This window comes from Myotis daubentonii, chromosome 2 (assembly GCF_963259705.1).
Source record: "Myotis daubentonii chromosome 2, mMyoDau2.1, whole genome shotgun sequence".
NCBI lineage: Eukaryota > Metazoa > Chordata > Mammalia > Chiroptera > Vespertilionidae > Myotis > Myotis daubentonii.
In genome coordinates, this window is record NC_081841.1 from 58522116 (window position 1) to 58545968 (window position 23853).

The 23853-nt window shown below is 38.7% G+C and overlaps 1 pseudogene; it reads right to left on the reverse strand.

Moving 5' to 3' along the window:
- Positions 1-460: 460 nt before the first annotated feature.
- The window catches only part of LOC132226561 (CREB-binding protein-like), a 78076-nt pseudogene continuing 54683 nt past the window's right edge, over positions 461-23853 (reverse strand).

Here is a 23853-nt window from a genome sequence, read left to right on the forward strand (position 1 = left end):
CCGCTTAGTTGTCTCTTGTGACACCTGAAATGGAATAACAGGAAAACAGAAGAAAACAGGAGCCTCAAGCAGGGACAACAAAAATGTACTGAACGCAGGGGAGAAACTAAGGGCAGGAGAAAGGTACAGAACATGCCTAACAGGGTTTGGCTGGCCTGGAACCCAATCTGCTGCTGGACCTGCTGCTGCTGCATGGCTGCGGGTAGCGTCAGCATCCTTGAGGCTGCTGAAACTGGGCGTGTACTGCCAGGCCTGCAGCCATGCCAGCGCTGCCTTTCTGGTGTTGCTGCAGCTGCTGCTGTTGCTCCGCAGCATCCCTCTTTACTGTGGTTCATACTCGCCACGCTGGTGTTGGGCCCCGGGTTCATGATGCTCAAGGCCTGGCCCTGGGGGTTCAGGCCTCCCATTGCTTGCTGCTGCAGAGGGACAGCAGGTCGTGGCCCGCTGGCTTGCATGGCGTTCAGTTTCTGCAGGCTGGGCTGGAGGCTGCGCTGCAGTGAAAGTTAGTGGGCTTCCCCGTAGACACTGTGGTGGCGGGCTAAGTTCTGGCCATGCTGCAGAAGCTGGCTAGTGACATGCTTACAGGCGAGGGCTGGGACTGAGTCGGAGGCTGCGGTGTCTGGGGTGTGTTAGGCTGCTGGGGTGTATGGGTGTCCAGGGTGGTGCTGAAGGAGGGGGAGGGCAGACTGCTGAGGCACTTTATGGGTGTTCATGGCGAATGAGCTACCCTTGCTGCAGGTGGTTCCCGATCAGCGGCTGGCGGAGCCGGAGCCGCAGCCAGAGCCGCTGCTGGCGGAGCCAGAACCGCTCCTGGCGGAGCCGAGCTGCTCCTGCGGAGCTTCTGTTTGATGTGGAGGCAGAAGGGAACGGGGCATGGGTTTTCTTGGCATTGTTTGGCATGGTAGCAGCAAAGGGCGATGAGCTGCTTGCACACTGGGCAGCCTCCATTGTTCTTGCGCTGGCAGCCCTTGCTGTGCCACACAACCCGCTTCATCCTCTGGCAGGCTGCCTGCGAGCAGTTGGCGTTGAGGCACTGGCAGGCGTGCACCAGAGACTGGATGCAGCGCTGGATGCTCTGGCACAGAGACTCCCCGGGGCTCCTGGGCAGCAGCTCACCCTGGTTGCCGCCCTCATCGCCCCCCTTGGCCTCTTCACCCAGGCCCAGCCCCACCTTCACCATCTTGTGGGTGTGGCCCTTCGTGTTGTAGCAGTTGATGCAAAGGTTGTAGTCGTTGCACCCAGGGCAGTGCCAGTGTGCCTCCATCCACTGCTTGCACTCACTGCAGGTGTGGACACAGGGGTCCTGGCCCTGGCTGTGCAACTCCACTGACATGGCTAAGGTAACTCACTTTCTGCCTCGCGCTGTTCCTCTTTCGCTCCTTCAGCGACCCGCGCAAATTCCCTGGAGATACTGTAGGTTCAGTTCCAGACCACCAAGATAAAGCAAACGTCACCACAGCATGAGTTGTAACCTTTTTGCTGGTGTAGGGTCTTGCCTTCAATTTGTGAAAAACCCAACGTTGTGTTGCTTTGAAGAAAGTGATCCTCCCCGGACCACTGAAGTCTTCCGAGACTGCAAAACAGCCAAGAGACGAGACCACGCAAGATGAGAGGGCACACGAAAAGAACAGCTCACGGGATGAGGAGAGTATGACGTGAGATCAGGGTCCGGGAGAGGAAAAGAGATCCCGCGAGAGAAGAGGAGTGCCCAGGAAGAGAAGTGATCACGCGAGAAGAGGTGAGCGAGGAGATCACGCGAGAAAAGATAATGAGGAAGCGCACAAGAGAAAAGAGCATGTGAGAAGAAAATCTCGTGAGAAGAGTTAAAAAGATCTCGCGAGAAGTGTCCAGCGAAAAGGGATCATGCGAGAAGAGAAGCGGGCAGGAGAAAAGAATAGCTCCCGGGCAGAGGAGAGTGTGACGGGAGATGAGGGTCCAGGAGAGGAAATCACGCGAGATAAGAGGAGCGCCCGAGAAGAGAAGCTGCGCCAAATCTTATATACAGAAAGTAAGGTTAAGGAATTGGATGAATATGGGGAGGACCTCAGTTCAGTATAAAGGAAGTAGAAAGAGGATGAGTGGATAAGAAGAAAGAGAAAAAGAAGAAAAAAATTAGTAAAAATATTTAAAAAATTATTTTAAAAAGTAGGATAAAATAAAATAAATGAGAATGATGAAAAAATAATGTGAATAGAAATAGAAAATTAAAAAAACACAAAAAAGAAAATAAAGAAAAAAGAGATAACAAAACAATAATAAAATAAAATAAATAAATAAAAAAGGACTGTCTTTAGGTCAGTCCCTGTGGGCTCTCAGGGACTATTCAGGTTTTGTTTTTGGGGGCTTTTTTGTATCCTTTGTACCACTTGGGGTGTAGTCTGGGTGTGGCTGTATTGGTTGCCTGGAGACTGCAGCAAGTGCAAAGGTCCCAAAACAGAAAGGAGCTGGTTTATCTGAGTGATGGTAACCCATCATTGTGCCTGGAGTGGAGTGATTCACTGTTATCTCCATGTGACAGGCAGGACGATCACATGGAGATACAGGCTGTAGCAGAGATCTCTCTCTGTGGTCAAGATCTGGGCCCACAGTCCTGATAAGAAGTTTGAGCTGTGGTGTGGTGGCAATGGAAAGTCTGTTGTTTATCTTAGCCCGTGTAATAAAGGTGTTTATCCAAAAAAAAAAAGAAAAAAAAAGAAAGTCTGTTGTAAGGTTTTGATTAAGGACGTGTCATGTATTGATGTTTATATAAAAATCACACTCTGGCCATTACATAAAGGATGCACTTCGTTTGTATCTCTGTGTGAGGATGTTAAAAAAATAAAGGTTAGTATTGGCAGTGTAAACAGAAAAGGAATCAATTAAAGAATCCTAGAGAGCTCACAGGAAATGTGAGAGGGACAAAGAATTAGCTTCAGAGGCTGTGCATCTAGACCATTCTTCAATGACATTACTAAACCCTCCGGTTGGAATCTGACTGGATCTCAGTGGACACAGGTCCCACAGCCTGCACTTGGATGTTAGACCCAGGACTCAAGAAAATTTACCTAGCTCTGTGCCTTAAAATAATGAAAAATGCAGATTCTGATCTGAGGCCAACCACTGATACAGTTTGGAATTTCTTTTGCTAACTAAGAAACCCAGGAGTAACATTTTTTCTTCCTTGAAAAAGATTGCTTTAATGAGTTCTTTCCAATTGCTTTCATTCTTTCCCAAAACTATCGTAGAGTCTTAATTTATAATCAATCTTAGTTTTGAAATATTTGCCATTTTTTAGATTGCCTGCTTTTTACCTGAATGACATTTAAGAGGAGAGGAAGTATATCTTTTTTCTTCGGGATTTATTCTCTTTAATGGAAATATTTATGCAAAACATTAATGTTTGATTTTAAGAAGCCTCTAAAGTGGCTATATTTCTAAAAATGCATATCTTTCAACTAATACAACTGTGCATCGTAGAAACAATGGTAAGAAGGTATTGGGTGTGTGCATCCTATACAAAAGTATACTGTACTGACTAGTTCCCCTCTCTCTCTCTCTCTCTCTCTCTCTCTCTCTCTCTCACACACACACACACACACACACACACACACACACACACACACCTAGAATTTCCTGCTTACTGGTGGTGTAGTAGAAAGACTGTAGGACTTAGAGGCTGGTTTTAATGCTCACTCTATTACCTACATACCTATACTTCCAGAATGGTTTTGAGTAGGTCTTTTCACCTTCTTACACCTCTGCTCTTTTAACCATTGCTTTCAATCTCAATAGATTGTTGAAAGGTGTGATAGATCTTGAATTTAAAAGTGCTTTTTAGGTATAATGTATTTTCCTGTTCAACTATACTTTTTGGTAGGCCTTTTCTCCTTAGCATTTCTACTGTCTATCCACAAAGGTAAAAGTCATGCCAGAGCCAGATAACTTCTGTATAGAACCACCTTTCTCACAGGTCCTGGAACTAAGTATTACAGACATTTTAATGCACATTGACTTCTTTCATCACTTAGAGGTGCCCACACTGTATTTGTTCCATAGCCTCTATTGATCATGAAACTGGTTCTTCTTGTCTGGTACGATAACAGGTTACTGATGCTCCACTCCCTTTCCCCCCATTTTTTCACACTGATGGGCTGGTGATATATCACTTATTTTAGAGGCTCAATTAGAAGCAGTCTATCAGGCTACAAAGAAACATTTACTCTATTTTTATTATGGACTGAGAGAGAGAGGGAGAGAGAGAGAGAGAGAGAGAGAGAGAGAGAGAGAGAGAGAGCCATTGATTCCATCAATTTGTTGTTCCATTCATTTATGTATTCATTGGTTGATTCTTGTATGTGCCCTGACCAGGGATTGAACCCACAACCTTGGTGTGTGGGGACAATGGTCTAACCAACTGAGCTATCTGTCCAGGGCAGAAACACTTACTCTTGAATCACATCAGAATGACAGGAGTTCCCAGGGATAACTGGTGGGAAACCAAAAAGAACAAAGCTGGAAGCCATAGCTATTTTTTGCTTTTCACTCTGAAGTTACAAAATTAGCTGGGTGGGTGAATATTTAATGTCACCACATTACCTATGTAATTTGTATTGTCTGCTTTTAATCTTCATAGCAGTTTTATAATTTTAATAACTCTTTGATTAAAAATAAATGAACTGAATACTCCAACAGAACATTCTAAATGCAGACCATTGGGCTGGAAGCCCAAGCTCAGCTGGAGAGACAAACAAAACTAAAATATTCTAAAAATATAGTTGAGATGATATCTCTCCCTTTCTTCTCAGAGATCATAGCATTTCAGTGACTAGACATCTTAAAAATACTACAGGTAGGTCTCACCCCACAAACCAAGTGAGATCCAGACCTCCCTTTATAATTTGGTATTGGGGAATGTTCCTTGAATGTACAGACTAGGATATTCCCATCTTTCTTTGGTCCTTACTCTCCCAGGGCTCATTGGCTTACAGCACTTTTTTTCTTTGCTGTTATAAGCATCCTTTTAAGATAGCTGACTCAGACACATCTCTTCTCCTGGTATCTAGTAAGTGACAAGATTAGATGCCCTTATTTGACCAAATTCATAATACATAAATGAGTATGTATAAATGAATAATGCTCTGTACCTCCTAGACAAGTTTATAAAAAAAGAAATGCTGTTGGTTTCAAACACATGTTTAATGGAATTCAAATTAGAGAGCAAAGTACAAAGTAGGAATTACATCAGATATATCAGGCAGAATTCTGAGTTCAGGCCTCTGATTGCCTCCCATGGCAGAAACACCACTTCTTTATGAAAGTCACTTTCAAGTTTCACATGGCTGACTCTGGGAGACCAGATTTCTAGCAAGTTCAAGATAAGCTGTGTACAATTCCAGTGGTTTAGGGTCATTCATCAGACATGCTTGCATGCTCATATTTGAAGCTTAGCATGGTTGCTTTTGTCTTTTCCTCTTAATAAAAAAGATTATGTTAGAAAAAAAGATTATGCTAAAATAAAAAGTCATTATGGTAGTGAACATTAGAAAATGTAGATCTCCAGCTTTGACTGAAGCAGTATTAGGTTAGTGTGCTCATTTACTGACTAATTTATTTACTTACTTACTCTTTTTTTTCAGAAGTATTTGTCAAGTCCCTACTATGTGCTTGCCATTTCTGGATACTGTGAATAACAAATATAACCTACATGTCACATGAGACTAAATTTCTTATTCTAATGTTTTCTGTAGGGTTTGCATTTGCTGGTGACTCAAACTGAAACCTGTAACTTACTCTCTCCATTACTATAACATTACTATTCACTCTGCACTAACCTGACTTTATTTTTTCAGGAAACTCTTACTGAGAAGGAGTTATGTCTCATGAACTTTCTGAAATCCACTTATTTCAATAGTAGACTATCCAAGTAGCCTTTATTAATCCTACCAGACCTGCGGCCCTGAACCTAACTGTCCCCTATACTTCGGCTCCTGAGCATTAAAGAGAAAAAACCAACATGATATAGAAAAATGTTAGTTACATGCAAACAAGTGGTTGGAATAAAATTGAACTTGGAGACATTGTAGAAAATAGGTCTACCTTTCATCTACCTTTCATCTAGCGCCAATATTCCACCTTTGTGTGGAAATTACCGAAAAATCGGTACAGCGGTCTGGTAGGGTTAAGGTAAATAAATGCTGTCTGAGAACAATAGATTATTCAACTGGGTTTATCAAAAGACTTTTGCCGGAAACCATTCATTGTCTTCACTAGCTGAGTTTAGACAGAGACCCCCCAAAAGCTAGTAACCTTTGAAGTTCTAGCAAAGGTCAGAGCTGTGCACCACCTAGTTAATCTAGATACTGATAGCTGAAGCAACCTCCCTACCTTTAATCATGTAAATTGCCTAAGGGTGATGTTATGACCTAATCTGTGTGTCATTGAAACCTCCTTAACCTAGGGCTACCCAAACAAACCACTTTACCTTCGGGCAACCCCAGACAGACCTTCTTACCCTAAGGCTACCCCGACCTCAATAAAAGATCGGAGCAGCCTGAGCTTAGGTGGAAGTCCTTCGGGACTTGCCGCCTGGTCCCCCAATATTGCAAAATTATCTCGTGTCTTTTTCTCTCATTTGTTGTGCGGCTCCTCTTTCAGATACCGAACCCTACTCCATGCAGAACGTGGAGGGAGTCATACTCGACAGACTTTATTTTTCAAAACCTCTGTTTGCCAATTCTAAAGTAGTATATCATAAACTCTGCTTACTTCTGTGTCCACATTGAAGGACCCATCTTAAACCAGAACCTTATAAATATCTTTCCTTTGTTCTCTCTTTTTCAAGATGGGACTAAGACTCTGTCAAGGTAGCGACCTACTTTATTCCACTGGGCAATAAACTTGGCTTTGCTTAACCTGTACATCATTTAGTGGTCTTGTTGGCAGTCTGCAGAGGTTACATCCTCAAGGTTATTTTGGCTTCAATTTTTTTATTTCATTGAACTTTTATATATACCCATCTATTCCATTCTCTTGTATCTGTGCTGACCAAGACATAAAATTATCTCTCTTCCTTGTTTACCAAACTCCTCAACCACCAATTACAACCTCAAAACCTTCCATTTTCAGAAAACATTTTTGTGTTGACCACAATTAAAAAATTTGGTGACATGATGGGTGCTTATAGATTAGCAATAACAACTTAGAGTTGAATAAGAAGCATTCTTGAGAGTCCTTTAACTACCCTACATCTAGACCAATGTTACTCAAAGTGTGGTCGGTTACCAGTCTACCATGAGTTAAAAGCTGAAATGGAGAGTAGGCATTTACAAACATTGATCTGTGATGATTGAAGATTTATCCCCAACATCATAAAAAGAATTGGTCATTCACCGGAGAGCCATTCTCTAGAACCTCCGGTTTTCAGTTTAGTCCCACCTCTTAAGTGCCCCAGGAAACTAAATTCTCCTCACTACCTTATGTAAGTCAACTTATTTTCCATTTCTCTGCTCTGGGTACACCTTTGACTATGTGGAGATACACTAAAGGCATTTTGCTAAACAGTGGGATTGGGATGTGTGCTCTAGTTCCCACTGTGTAACAGCCCAAAACAATTGAAAGAGGTTTTGCAATTTCAGTCATTTCTCACTTCTGCAAAAGTGCCTGTGAAGTAAAGAAAACACACCAAAAGTCCTTTTCATCTCATAGAACTATGATGGTTTTCCTAATGGGTAGAAGTTGGTACAGTCAGTGTGGTCTTTAAATAGTATTTTTTTGTCTCATTACTTCCTAAGGGATTAGATATTGTCCCTGGCCTTAAAGAGCTCATCATTTTGTGAAGCAGTAGTCATGTAACTATATCATGGCAACACTGCAAGGTAAGTGCAGAGAGAGCTCCTGAGTGTCAGAGGAGAGCTGAGGGCGGAGAACTATGTGTGCCTGGTGATTGAGGAGACCCACCACTGTATATCACTGAATGAATGTTGAGTGAATGAAACAGTGAATGAAATTCAGAGGGCAGATATGTCATAGATGCAAAATGGAATTCATGCTATTTCCTGTCTTTAGATAGTTGTAGTTCACTCTTCAGTAGCATCAATATGCAGTAGAGATAAGACTAAGAATGGAATGATGCAGGAGGTTTGTGGTTATAGAAACTAAGTAGCATTTAACTGAATTTCTAACAGATGGGGAATAATTGAATTCTTTATTATCTTTTCACAATGAGTTAGTTCATAGGTAAATCTGAAATAATCAAATGGTTTTATCTACCCTCCTGCTAAAGATTTAATATTTTCATCTAATTCAACTCTGTTATTTCCTGGCTCAATTTAATGATTAACATGACATAAAAGTAACCATTTCTTGTTTATTAAAATCCTATTTGCTACAGATTACAGATGGAATCTATTTTAAAGCCATTACTAAATAAATAGTCTGTATTAATAAACTAACATTGAACAACCATCTTATAAAACTCTAAAGATAAGTTTATTAGGGAATTTTAATTAAAAACGTTATTACCGAAGTAAACTCAGCTACTAATTTTTTCTCATTAAAAAATCTTTCAATGTTGAATGATACATCAAATAACTCAATTTGCCAGTAACAGCCTATGGCATTTCCTTCTCAATCACATGAGCAAAGAAGTGTACTTGTGACCAGAACAATCAGGAGACCTAACCATGGTGGTTCTGATAGTTCAGTACAACTATCAACATCTTCTCAATGTCCAGCTCCAGAATGACTCTTACCTAGTGTTGCATTCTGAAGCACTCATTTATGAGAGTAAGTGTAAAATGTCTGACCATAACCAGCATCTTCAAACTGTTCCCATGGAATTGGCCCTTCCCATGGGAGAAATACATGGGGGTGATGTCCAATGGCACCAATCATCACTGTTTCACATTAAGATATTAAAATAATAATTTCTAAAATGATCCATTTTACTGTAGAAAGATTAAGAATGCAGTAAGGCAAAAACAAATATATAAATAATATTACCATTCAAGATGGCCACAGTCAATATTTATTATACATCCTTTCTGATCCATCTGTCTATTACATATTGTATATGCAAATATCAAGGATGAAATGCAAATATTTAGGTATACTGTTCTTTAATATGCTTGCTTCCTTTTCTTTTAATTTTATTAAGTTATTAAGCCATTTTGTGGCTTCAAAATGTTGTATACCAGTGGTTCTCAACCTTCCTAATGCTGCGACCCTTTAATACAGTTCCTCATGTTGTGGTGACCCCCAAACATAAAATGATTTTCATTGCTACTTCATAAATGTAATTTTGCTACTGTTATGAATTGTAATATAAATATCTGATATGCAGGATGTATTTTCATTGTTACAAATTGAACATAATTAAAGCATAGTGATTAATCACAAAAACAATATGTAATTATATATGTGTTTTCTGATGGTAAGGCGACCCCTGTGAAAGGGTCGTTCGGCCCCCAAAGGGGTTGTAACCCATAGGTTGAGAACCGCTGTTGTATACTGCTGGTGAGATTAAATCAGGAAACATTGCTTGATCTAATAGTCAAAAGCCTTACTCATATTTTTCTTCCCTAGAATTAAATTGCCCTCAGGGATCAAACCACATATCACATAGAGGAGACAAAATTTATCATCATAACCTATAGTTTAATTAATATGCTTCAGCATCACAATTTTACATCCTTACACTTTATTTTATTCTGGGGTTATTTTAGTGAGAATCCTTTTGGTTTAAAAAAAACCAGAATTTTACTTGAGGATCATCAATAAAAAGATATTTTATTTTAGTAATATATATGATCTGGGACTGGACGTAGAAAACCATTGCAGTCTCAAACAGCCCTAGGATAGCTGCTTCACTCTGTGCACCTATTTCATTCTCTTCTTTTTATAAATAATCTTCCTCTACTTCCTCATAATTCCTGTTTCTGTTATGCCATATCTTTCCCCATTTTTATTAATGCTTCACAGCAGCCCTTAATCTTTCTGGCTCTAGGCTCTTAGTTTCCTGTTGTCCCCTCTCATCATTTGATGCCTGACATATCAAACCTCTGTCCAGAGTCTGTTGATTACTCACTCTTAGAGTGGCTCAGTTCTTGGTCCATTCAACTCTAACAGGATGAGGTCAAGTTTATCCGGTATAAAAGGTTAGTGTTGCTTCTCCAGAAGGACTACAGAAGGGCATTTGGTCAAGGCATGCAATCAGCATTTCTAGTGCAAATATCCTGCCAGTTGTGATAATCCCCAGAAGTAAATTTCCTGACTAAAAAAGTGTACATATTTTAAAAGTTTCTGAGGTATATTGCCAATGAATCGCTAGAAATGTGGTATTAATTTACATTCTTACCAGCAGAATTAGTGATACCTTTTCCTGTACCTTCATCAACATTGTATATTTTGCTGCCACGATTTTAAATTCAGATTTTTAAAAAAATATATAGTTTATTGATTTTTTACAGAGAGGAAGGGAGAGAGATAGAGAGTTAGAAACATCAATGAGAGAGGAACATTGATCAGCTGCCTCCTGCACATCTCCCACTGGGGATATGCCCGCAACCCAGGTACATGCCCCTGACCGGAATTGAACCTGGGACCCTTCAGTCCGCAGGCCGACGCTCTATCTGTTGAGCCAAACCGGTTTCAGCCAGATTTTTAATTTTTGAATATTTAAGAGATAAATTTGTTAGGTAGATAGCTATGAACCATAATCTAAATTTTGTTTTACCGATATCACCTACACCCTTGAAAATGGCAAAGACACATCTTGAACTCACTAAGAAATTCATTTCCCTACTTAGTAGTGTTTATGGACTATTTTATATGTTTATGGACCATCATATTTTTTCTGTGATACCTTTGGTCATATTTTTTCCTAGTAAGTTGTTTGTATTTTTCTCTTTTTTTCTGTATCTATGAGTCTGTTAAGTAATCTAATTATTTGTTAGTTAAATGTAGGCGATACTTTTTCCAATATGTTGCTTGTATTTTCCTTTCTTTATGTTATCTTTGATGAAAAAGTTCTTGATTTTAATTAGTATATTTACTAACCTTTTATCTTATAGTTTATCTGTTTAATCTCTGCATGGTTTATAGCTTGGATTGTAGTTTGATAATTGCTTTGATAGTTATGTTTAAAATGCTCGTCTCTACACAGTAATTCTACTCCTAGGTGTAGACTTCAGATAAATTTTTGGATTTGTATAACTGTTTACATAAATCTACATAAATAAATGTATATAAGTGTTCATAAATGACATTTTGAAAGCAATAAACTGGGAACAATTTAAATATTTAAGAAAAAATGAATGGATTGTTGAAAATTGTGAGTTTATCCAATGAAGGACTAGGCAGCCATGACAAAAAATAAATTGCAATTATGTTTTAGTTTCTTTTTCTTTAAAATTTTTATTGAATTTATTGGGATGACATTGGTTAATAAAGTTATATACATTTCAGGTGTACAATTTTATGATATATCATCTCTATATTGTATTGTGTGTTCACCACCCCAAGTCAAGCTCTTTCCATCACCATTTATTCCCCCTTTATGCTCTTCTACCTGCCTCCCCCTTTCCCTCTGGAAATTATCATACTATAGTCTGTGTCTATGAGGTTTTTTCTTTGCTTAATTCCTTATCCTTTTTCACCTAGCACCTTAATCCTCCTCCCCTCTGAGAGCTGTCAGTCTGTTCTCTGTATTTATGAGTCTATTTATTTTGTTTTTAAGTTTATTTTGTTCATTAGATCCCACATATAAGTGAAATCATATGTTTTTCTCTTTCTGGCTTATTTCACTTAGCATAATACTATCCAGGTCCATCCATGCTGTTGCAAATGGTAAGAGTGCCTTCTTTTTTACAGCAGCATAGTATTCCATTGCATAAATGTACCACAACTGTTTTATCCACTCATCTGCTGATGGGCACTTGGGTTGCTTCCAAATGTTGGCTATTTAAATAATGCTGCAATGAACATAGGGGTGCATATATTCTATCTGGTTCATGTTTTGGGTTTCTTTGGAAATTGAATTGCTGGGTCATAAAGCAGTTCCATTTTTAAAATTTTCAGGTAACTACATACTGTTTTCCACAGTGACTGTACCAATCTGCACAAGGGTTCCCTTTTCTCCACATCCTGACAACACTTGTTTGTTGATTTACTGACTACATCAAACTAAAAAGTTTTTGCAGAGCAGATGAAACCATCAACAAAATGAAAAGACAGCTCACCGAATAGAAGAACATATTCACCAGTGATGCATCTGATAAAGAGTTAATATCCCAAATTTATAAAGAACTTATAAAACATAACACCAAACAACAACAACAACAAACAATCCAATTGGAAATTGGCAAAGAACCTAATTCACACTCCTCCAAAGAGGACATACAGATGACCAATAGACATGAAAAGATACTCAATGTCACTAATCATTAGAAAAATTCAAATTAAAACCACAATGAGATATCACCTCATACCTGTCAGAATGACTATGATGTATTTTTTTTAATAGTTGTACAACATACTACCTCAAAACTTAATGGCTTAAAGCCAAACTTACCCATTTCAAAATAAATCTTTGGTTTGGCTGACTGCTCATCTGCTAATTTTGTCTGACCTTTCTCATGAGGCTACACACAGCTGGCAGGTCAGTATGGACTGGACCCAACTGCCATAGTTGGGACAGCTGGACCTCTCTTTGTACGTGGATTTCTTCACAGAATAGTGGTCTTGGTAGTGTTAAGAGGGTCAAAGAAGGAAATGCAAGTCATGAAAGTTTCACATCAGTTCTATCACATTCTACTGGTCAAAGTGTCACTAGACAACCCCAGATTTAAGGGGTGAAGAAATGGGCTCAGTCTCTGCATGAGAAGCATAACAGAGTGACATGATAAGTGGGAATGAACAAAAGGAGGTATGATTGATCTGAGGACATTACTTAAATTAGGTACTATAATAATCTTTGAGTATTTCTTTTATCATACCCTCCCAACCCTGTCCCAAGTCCATAATTATTAAGTACAGCTAACCCAAAATGCAAGGGATTGTTTATTTTTAATATGGAATCGCTGAGTTTTGGGAGGGTGTTTTCCAATAATTTCCTAGATCCTGACACTCTGTAAAAATCACTATAGTCTGTACTTTGTATGTGCCTAGCTTGTTTTCTAAGATCTCAATAGGCCCTGTGATGGTTAGTCTTAAGTGTTAACTTGGCTGGGCCATGGTCCCCAAGTATTTGGTCAAACATATCAAGATGTTGACGTGGAGGTGGTTTTTGATGAGATGAACATTAAGTCAGCAGGCTTTTGAGTAGATTATCCTTCATTATGTGGGTGGGCCTCATCCAACCCGACCTTCCTGGAAGAAGAGGGAGTTCTGCCAACTGAGAGCCTTTGGGCTGGAGCTGCAGCTCTTCCCTGGCTTCCTATTGGTCCAGTTTCTCTGGAGGACTAATATACGCTCCTTAGAGAAATGGTGTTCTCATTCCAGTTTAATATACTTGTCTTTATGTGTTTTGTTTTCATTCTTTCTCTGCTCCTGTTCTGATAGTTTGAATGATGCATATTTTTCCAACCGCTCCAGTTCTCCCTATTTCTCTTTGCAAATTTGATTCTGAGAGACAGTTTCCAGGCACGGGCCCATTTAATTTCCTTTTTAACCTTTGGGTCTGCAATAATTATATGGAGTTTGGGGTTTTTTTTTCTTTAAAGCATTCCCCCCAAATGTTCTATTCTTTTTATAATAAGGAATCTCCTTCCTTTTTATCTATTTATTAATAAACTGACCATTTTTATCTGCAGGAAGCTATAGTTTATATTTTCAATTCTAAATTCATCTGGAAAGAACTTCTTTTCCTGAATTTTTTTTTATATCATATAACTGTATAGGAGATATTCCTGGAATGTGGATGCAATTCTGGAGATGAAGCAGTGATTGTACGATTATGAAGAAGAAAATCAAACTCTAAGTTTGAAGTGGCAGGAAGATAGAATTAACCCGGGTCCTTAGCATTGTTGAGCCTTGAATTGCCTATCCCCAGGTTTTTAGTTATTTGGAAAAAATAAATGTTTTTGGTTAGACTATTTTACTTATCCTTTTCTCTGGAAGGCATTCTAATAAAATCTCAGTGATATAAAAGGTTCAGAATCTAGGGAAACAAATAAACAAAACAAAATCTAAACCAAACATTTCTGTGGTTTTCTTAACATTTATATTTTTTAAACCCTTTTAATTATTCACAAGGTTTAATGTCTAGTATCTTTTAAGATCTTTGTAACAGTTGTGGGAAGAAAAAAATGGTTTTTATTATCCCCAATAGACAGATGAGGAGTATAAGGGCCAGAAAATCATGTTTTTAAAAAAACACACCAAAAATACATGGTCTGTTATTATGCAGAGATCAATGATTTATTTGACTATAGCCCCTGGCACATGGTAGGTGCTCAATAAATAAATTAATTAATGGTGTATATAAAACATTTAGTTCAGAACCTGGCATATGCTATGTGTTAAATGAATGGAATTTACTAACAACAATAAAAACAACACATTAGCTTCTTGCCTTAGGATGTATAGAAACCTGTGAATTTAATTGTCTTTAGCACAGACCTAAAACCTAGCCTCTCATGTATAAGTGATACCTACAAGGACATCCTTGGCCAAGTAATAACATAAATTAATTTGTTCATTATTCTAAAGAGAGCAGTAAACAAATGCATAAAAATCAGATAAAAATTTCAAAGATTTGATTTAAGGATAGTTATTAATGAAAAATGTTTACTTAATTAATTCCCCCCCCCCCCCACCCAGGATAACTGTTTAAGAAATGATTGTCAGAATATAAAATGGAATGACTATGGCTGGCTACCTAGCCCAGTTGATGGGAGTTTTGTGCTAAAAGACAAAGATGTTGGATATGATTTTCTTGTAATAATGTCTATACTAAATAACTATTATTTATTGTGCAATTTTATGAATATTCCATACTAATTCCACAAGGCTGCTGTTGTTAAACTCTGAGTGTATGGGCTACAGGAACAGTTCCTTCCCTGAGCACGTGACCAGTGGGGTGATAAGAAAGAGGAAATTGGCTCAGTGACAATTTACCCTTGACCTTATAGAAGTAGTTCATGACCAATTCTGCTGATGATTCAGTTTTGGTATCATAGTATAGAAAAAGTAAGGCTTTTGCATTATCGTCTGGAGAAAGTATTGATCATAGAGCAGTAGATCAGGTGCAGACTCTGTCCATACACTAAAAGCATTAAGCAGGCATCACAGCAATTTCAGCCACAGAACTTGCAGTGCAAGCCTTCAGACAGGTTATTTTACTAGTTGACATTAAAAACTGTGATCCTTTTCTAACTTTGATATCAACTTTGGCTATATCTTCAGTGGTGAAGTAGGAAATGATGCACTTACTCAGTAAAACCTAACCAATAAATAGCCTAGGAAATTATAACTGCGTAGCCCTCCTTCCAGACTTTTCATTAATACTAACAACAAAGTCTTACATTTATAATGTGCTTCATGGTAGACCTTGTAACTTTTCACAAGGAGGTGTGTATCATGGGGAAAAGAAATAAATGAAATATTGCGAATGATAAAGAACTAGGCTTAATGTAGCTTTCCTCTTGATTAGCTGAGTTACTTCAAGTTTATCAGTTAAGTTCTAAATATCCTGGTCTATACAATCCTATATAATAAAAGGCTAATATGCAAATAGACCAAACAGCGGAACAACTGAGCAACTGAACAATTGGTCGCTATGATGTGCGCTGACCACCAGGGTGTGTGTGCAGAACATGGTGGTCATTGGCTGTGGCAGGATGGTGGAGCAGGTGAGCAGGGGCACCAGACCAAGGCCAGGTGCTGGTTGCTGTCATTGGGGTGAGTCTCTGGTGGTTACTGAAAATTCTGTGCTCTTGCATGCCGCTCGCACCTGCTGCTTGTGCCTGGCACTGGTCCCGATCACTTGGAGCCATCAGCAGGTACAAGTGGCGGCTGCCAGCCCTGATCACCCCTGAGGACTTCTCCACCTCCCCCTGCTCCTGAGGGGCGATTGGGACTGGGGGCCATGGTGGGAGGGGCCGGGCGGGAACATGGAGGATGGGCCGAGACCCGCCCCTGTTCCTACCACAGCCTTGTGGCCCACAGTTCCTTTCAAGGTGCACGAATTCATGCACTGAGCCCCTAGTAATAATATAAAAGTAATAAAATACTCCATTCAGCTATTAGGATGCCCAAAACAGATGTCATGTGAGCAAGCCCTTTAAAAGTGATATAAATGGGACAAATTGCTCATGCTCATCATGTTATTTTATTCTACAGCCACTTTGTAAGGCAGTTAGGGTAAAAATCATATACAAGCCTAGCGACCCTCAGCCATATAGCTATGATAAAGCCAGTCTCGTGCCCAAGGAAATAAGGACATGAAGAGTGCCACAGACATCCCCATGATACAAAAACTCTCAGTCGTCATAATGTAGACTCAGTCTCATATAATCACAGGACCATGACATGGCCAGTCAGACACAATGACATGGCATATGTTTCTCAAATTTGGCACAGCACCCCATTCACAATATTACAGACAGGACACATATACATACACTTGTCTTACAAGGGAATTGAGGTTAGGTAATTTAAATGATTCGCCTAAGGACTTCATAATCCAGGATATGAGAAAAGGCCTTCTGCTCCGAAGAATTGGGCACTTATTGCATCACCAACCTACTTTCAGAAAAGGGGGCACCATATGTCCCAATAGTAGTCACTGGTCTCATGTGAATCATTATGCCCTTTGTTGACCAGATTTTACAATGTATGGTTCTTGCTAGAGCCACTCTACTCTCACTCTAAAATACTTTGGACAGTAAAGAGTTTAATGATCTAAGAATTTCAGAGCTTAGAGAAAACTTTAAAACTCCCTCATATTAGAAAAGAATTCAGAGAAGTGAATTGACTGTCCCCATGTTGCACAGCTGGCCTATGACAGAGCTAGACAAGATCTAGGTCAGTGATGGCGAACCTTTTGAGCTCGGTGTGTCAGCATTTTGAAAAACCCTAACTTAACTCTGGTGCTGTGTCACATATAGAAATTGTTTGATATTTGCAACCATAGTAAAACAAAGACTTATATTTTTGATATTTATTTTATATATTTAAATGCCATTTAACAAAGAAAAATCAACCAAAAAAAGATTTCACGTGTCACCTCTGACACGCGTGTCATAAGTTCACCATCACTGATCTAGGTCTTGGAAGCATCATCCTGGGCTCCTTTTAGCTACTCCCTCAGTGGTGAAGTATCCTTAGAATCTCAGCTGACGAGCACAGTGAGGTGAGCCATGTCCTAGATGGGCATGACTGGGGAGGCATGCCTCTAGAGTGCCTCTGTAGCATAGGATATACATTGCATGACAGGAGTATTAGTTAGACCCTGAGGACCTGCATAAGTGTCCGTTGTGAAGTATTGGTTTGGCTTTTCTGTAATAATAAGGGAAGGATAAAAAGAGCCAAGAGGAAAAACTTTTTTGTTGCCAAGCCAATAACTCACATGGTTCGACATTTAAAAGATTAATGCAATATTTAAAAGAGAAGTTGGAGCCTTGCACGAAGTGATCTATTGGCTAAATAGGCTCCATGACATTTTGAAAAATCAAAAAGTAGTAATTGTCATAGAAGAGGTTTTTAATGGGAGCCCAGAAGGCAGCAGTCAAAGCAACACAAGAAGACAGCATGAGCAACCTCAATGCTTTTTATTTTCTTCTCCTGTGTCCTAGGACCCAAGTTCAATTTCCTAAACTCATTTCAGATTTGCGGGTTGGACCCTCTAAGAAGTGACTGCAGGTCCAACCCAGCTGAGCTGCTTAGAGCACTCACTCATCTTTACAAGAAAAGCCCGAGTTCCTGGTCAGTCTCTGACATAAAGCTGCATGCACAGTGCTATTTATCTGGGGGGAGTCGAACTGGCTACTTTTCATGCCATTAAAGAGAAAAGACAAAGGCCAGAATTGACCGAAAGGAGAAAGCAATACTTTTTCTTAGGATACAGGGTTGGGCTGGAAGGAGTTGCTTATCCTTAGGTCTGTTGCCGTTTAGTGAAGAGCATATGAGAGAAAGGTGAGCTGCGCCTCTGCCACAGGGCGACTGGGTGTACACAAAAGGCAAGCAGGAAGAACAAATGACCACTTTTGTGGATAAGGTGTTATGTATAGCATTCTAGAACTTTGAAAGGGAGCACAAATCCTGCAGTTCAGAAAATTAAGTCCCAGGGAAGAGAAAGAACTTTCCCAGATTCTGGGTGGTTGGTAGCAAATTATGAAAACAAGGTGCCCTGCCTCCCAGCCTAGGACTTTTCTGTAACTCCACCCCAAAATGTGTAAGCTACTAAGGGAAGGAACCTTGTCTTTCCTTCCTTTTTGCCCCCCCCCACTCCCCCCATTTTCTCCTTATCTTCTATTTATTCAGTATTTATTAAGAACCTACTATGTGCCGAAACCGGTTTGGCTCAGTGGATAGAGCGTCGGCCTGCGGACTGAAAGGTCCCAGGTTCGATTCCGGTCAAGGACATGTACCTGGGTTGCGGGCACATCCCCAGTAGGAGATGTGCAGGAGGCAGCTGATCGATGTTTCTCTCTCATCGATGTTTCTAACTCTCTATCTCTCTCCCTTTCTCTCTGTAAAAAATCAATAAAAAAAAAAAAAAAAAAGAACCTACTATGTGCCAGGCACTGTTCTGAGACCTATAGGCACTGTGTTTGATGCAGAGTTCCCCTTCTCCTCCTCATCTTCACATCCCTAGTGCTTAACATGTGATAACTTCCCATAAATGTTGAATAAAATGATATGGCTTATACACAAGAGTGAAGTCACTTATTCTTTTGAATTAACCAATGTAATGTTGGCCAAGTCAAATTAAATTCTACTAGACAAACAATTGGATTAAATTAAATTGCTATTTAGAATAATACAGGGAGAAACTGTTATTTGTGAAATAATTTTATATTTAGGAAAAAATGATTTACTTTTTAAAAAATTTTTGAAGATGTAATGTCACATCTTGGTAAAGTATTGATGTTTCCAATAAGGCTTAACGGGGGCATTAGCTTGTTGGTCACATTTTAACTAACTAGTGTCACAACAAGAAAGGCAGCTAGTTAACAATTTAGAAATCATCGCCATCCACAGTGACATTTAATGCTTGCTGCATTGATTCTGTAACTCCACAGCACAGAGTCTTTTAACAGGGAAGGTACTGTGTCTGCTTAACATTTCAGGACAAATGACTCATGGAGATCAATTCATAATTTGGATTAGGGAGATATTATCTCTGCCAGCACTAGCAGCCGAGGTGGATACCTTTGGATGGAAATGTCTCACTTGAAGATGTGATGTAAACCCAAGGTGTGACTGCCAGCACTATTTCCATATTTCAGATTAATATGATCTTGGCAGTTTCAGAAAAATAATGATATTTAATTCTCCCAGTTAACTAATCACTTGTATTCTCTTTACTGCCTCCCAATGCCGTCACATTCAGCTCTTTCAATTTCTGTCTTGAGTTAGATTTTTTTCCCTTCTCATCAGAGGCACATTTCTCAGTACTAATTTTAACTTTGATTTTTAAAAAAAGCCTTGTGACAGAATGAATAACTAAATTGAACCAGGTTTGGTTTAAATTATTGAGTTAAAGCAACTTAATTTTAGAAAAATAATTTGGATAACAATTGGCAAAAAGAATAGGTCAAAAAATAAATGCTCAAAGTTCTATATTTATTTCCCCCCAAATATTTATGTATTATAGTTGAGGTTTTGTTCCACTTTGTGTGTTTTTTTTACATTTTTGGATTTTAAAATTGTTTTCAAATTTTGCTAACTCTTCCCAGAAATTATGCCTACTCTGCATTATTTCCTAAAAGGTTAAAACAACCTAAATGCACAGCAATAGGAAATTGATTGAACAAAACCATGGTATATCTATCTAAAGGAATAGTATGCAGCCATGAAAAAGTATGTTTCATAAATCTATATCTTGCCCAGCTGGTGTGGTTCAGTGGTTGAGCATCAATCTATGCACCAGGAAGTCATGGTTTGCTAACCTGTCAGGGCACATGCCTGGATTGCAGGATTGATTCCCAGTATGTGGTATGTAGGAGGCAGCCGATCAATGATTCTCTCTCATCATTGATGTTTCTATCTCTCCCTCTCCCTTCCTCTGTAAAATCAATAAAAATACATTAAAAAATTAAAAATAAAAAGAAATGTATATCTTGACAAAATATTATGATGCATTGTTAGGCTTAAAAAGCAGGTTACAAAGTACTTTTTAACAGCATGATTCTATTGAGAATAACATAAAATGCAAGTATAATATATTGCTGGGGCTGACCAGCAGACCCTGAGCCATGGATGAATAGATTACTCCAACACAATGTTCGCTGTGAAAGAGAGGGCTAAGGGACTGCCTGGCTAAAGGAACCAGACAGCCTCAATCGCTTGCCTCATTAGGATTTTACTTTAACAGCAGTTTGAGATAAAGTTTATCTTAAAGATATAGTCAGCAGGGTAAGTAATCTTGGGAGGACACATGTGTTTGTAGTGTCCTTTAAGCAAGGACACCCAAAGATTAAGCATGAGGATTCCAGTAAACACCCGAGGGTTTGCACACGCACAGACTTGTTTGGAAAGGTCAAGGAATAATTAGGGGCACCACCTTTAGCACTCCCCTAAGACAGAATTCTGCTAAACAAGGTGGGTGGCCTTCAGCACACTTCCCTTTTCTCAGAATTTTCTCCTTACAAACATTCCAACCAAGTCCCATGCTTCCCCACATATTTTATATATATATATATATATATATATATATATATATATATATATATATATAGAGTAGAGAGAGAGAGAGAGAGAGAGACATAACATATAAGTTAGAAAAAGTATCTGTAAGAGATTTACTAGGGAGTTAATAAACAGGTCATCTATGAGTGGAATGATAGATATTTTTTTTTCTGCTTGTCTGTGTCTTTAATTTTTCTATTATGTAAATATAGAAATACATCTTTTATGTCTGTATTTCTGACTTTTTCTATGATTGTAATAACAAAATAAAAAATATTTAAAACATTGAAAGAAAAGTTTATACATTTTTCAACTTGAGTTTTTTTTTTAATTTCTTTTTTTCAAGCAATTTTACCTGTTTTGTTTAATTATTAGTGTTTACAAATGTGGAAATTGGTGGAAAATTATTCTTTTTTCATTAGCAGTTTATATTTTATAATTTATTTGCACTGAATAAATGGCATTAACTGGACCACAGTGACTTTACTAGTGCTGAACATTGAGTTTGCTCCCAAAATTTATTTTTATTACAAATGATTAAAAAGAGATGCAAAATAAGTGAGAATTTTGAAAACATAAAAAAAATGGGGAAATGGAAATTTCATAAGTAACACATAAAAATTTACCAGGACTTCCCCTACAATGAACCAAAAGTACCAGAAGATTCACTTTCAACTAAATAGTTGCTTTGGTCAGTTTGTTTTTGACCAATCTGTTTTTATCTCCTTCCATCTGAACAGTCGAGTTGTCCACTTATTTCATCATCTACTGAGGTTAGACTTTCATCAGGTGTGGGCCTTCTCATCTACTCATTGCACTTCTTGGCTCTATGTGAACTAGTAATTTGGAAGACTATAGCAAGTTGAGGTAGATATATAAATTCTTAGATCTCCTCATAAGCCCAAACACCAAAGAAGCGTTGTTATTGTCCATGACTGCCATAAATATTCAAAGTATGCTGGTAAAGACTGAAAGAGAGTACTTGCGGTGGACTGTAGTTTTATCTAAGAGAGGGATATTTATACTCATACACATTTAGCTATAGAACTGAGAGGAGTAAGCTTGCTACACAGACAGGGCAGAGGTCCAATAGAAAACAAACACAAATGGAACATAGGCAGGGGCAGACACAACAATTTGAGCAAATCTAATCACAGGAACCAACCATGCAGAAATAATAGAATATTTTTAGACTTAGAGCAGGAGGCATGTGAAACTAGGAAGGGTGGGCAACAATAAGGTGAACTGTTGCCCAGGAACAGGGAAAGTTCAGGGTCGTTGCTAGGCAAAAACAATTGAGGGAATCAATCAGGTGGCTTACACAGGTAGATATAGAGTAGGCTTGTAGCAAATATATACCTCTAGACTACAAGGTTTCACCGGCAACCCATTATTTGGGCCCCCTTCCAATGCCGGGAGTCTGAATCTGCCTGTAATACATTTTCCACCTTTTGCTTAAATCTTCCAGTCCTCAAGCTCAGTCTTTGGTGAGACACGGCCTTGGGAGAAGAAAACCTTGGCTCACCATTCCAGTTATCAGAACGATAGTTGTGTGGTGAACTTCACACACAGTAGCTTTGGACACGTAACTCAACATCTCTGAGTCTTTTTCTTATCAGCAATACAAAGGTAATCATAATTCCCACCTTACAGGATTGTTAAGAGAAATAAATGAGTTAGTGTAAGTCTGGTGGGCAGAATAATGACACCTAGAAATCTGTGAATATGCTGTTACATGGCTTAGGGGAATTAATGCTGAGGATAGAATTGATGTTGATAATCAGATGACCTTGAGATATAGAGATTATCCTGGGTTATCAGGATGGGCCTAATGTAATCACAAGGGACCTTAAATGGGGAAGATGAGGCAGAAGAGTCAGAGTCAGAGTCAGAGTGTTACAATATGAGAAAGATATGCCTGACCATGACTAGTTGGAAGGTGGAAGGGGACCATGAGCCAAGTGATGCAGACAGCCTCTAGGAGCTGACAAAGGCAAGAAAATGGGTTTTATCCTAGAGCCTCCAGAAGGGAAGACAGCTGAGCTGACACCTTGATTTTAGTATAGTGAGACCCAATTTAGACTTCTAACTATTAAAACTATAAGATAATAAATTTCTGTTGTTTTAAGCCACTTTGTGCTAATTTGTTACAGTAGCCATAGGAGACAAATATAGGTTTTGGTAACAGTAAGTGTACTGCTGGAACAAATTCTAAAAAAAATGTGAATATGGCGTTGGAATTGGTACATCCATATTTGTTCTGGCATTCCATTCAAGCCCTTGTTCCTGCTCCTGAAAGGAACAAGGGTTAGATGATTTTTGAAATTCTTAGCCTATTCATATTGCAAATAATGCCTAATTGGGAGATTCAATGTCAGTAAAGCAGGCTTTGGAGAGAAGACTTAAGGATGTGTCTGGACAACCTTTTGTTAGTGTCTTAGAAGGTCCAGAAAGAAGGTCAGAATATTCAATCACACAAAAGGCTCTTTGAAGAGGTTAGGATGTGACTTATGAATCCTTCAGTTACTCAGCAGGAAACAAAAATAGAGATAGGCCTATCTAGCAGAGATCTAAGGAGGACCCCCTATTCAAGGGGACACCCTAACAAGTCTTAAGAACTGTTTTATCATTCCTAGCTTTGATTAAAAGGTACAGATGGAATGAAATGATAAAAGGCTACTACACTTTCAACAATCTACAAACAAGAAATAGGCTGAAAAAATTACTACAGGTATCAAATCCAATGTATTGAAAGAATTATTTACATGACCAAGTGAGATTTATCAAAAGGTATAAAAGGTTGGTTCAACATCTAAAAATCAATTAATAGAATCCATCATATCAAGAGGCTAAAAAAAGAAAAATTACATGATTATATCAATAAAAGTAGAAATATCTTTTGGCAAAATCCAACACCCATTCATGATAAAAACGCTAGTAAGCCTATTCATATAGGCTCCCTCAACTAGATAAATAAAATATCTCCAAAAACCCACTTAACATCATACTTAATGATGAGAAACT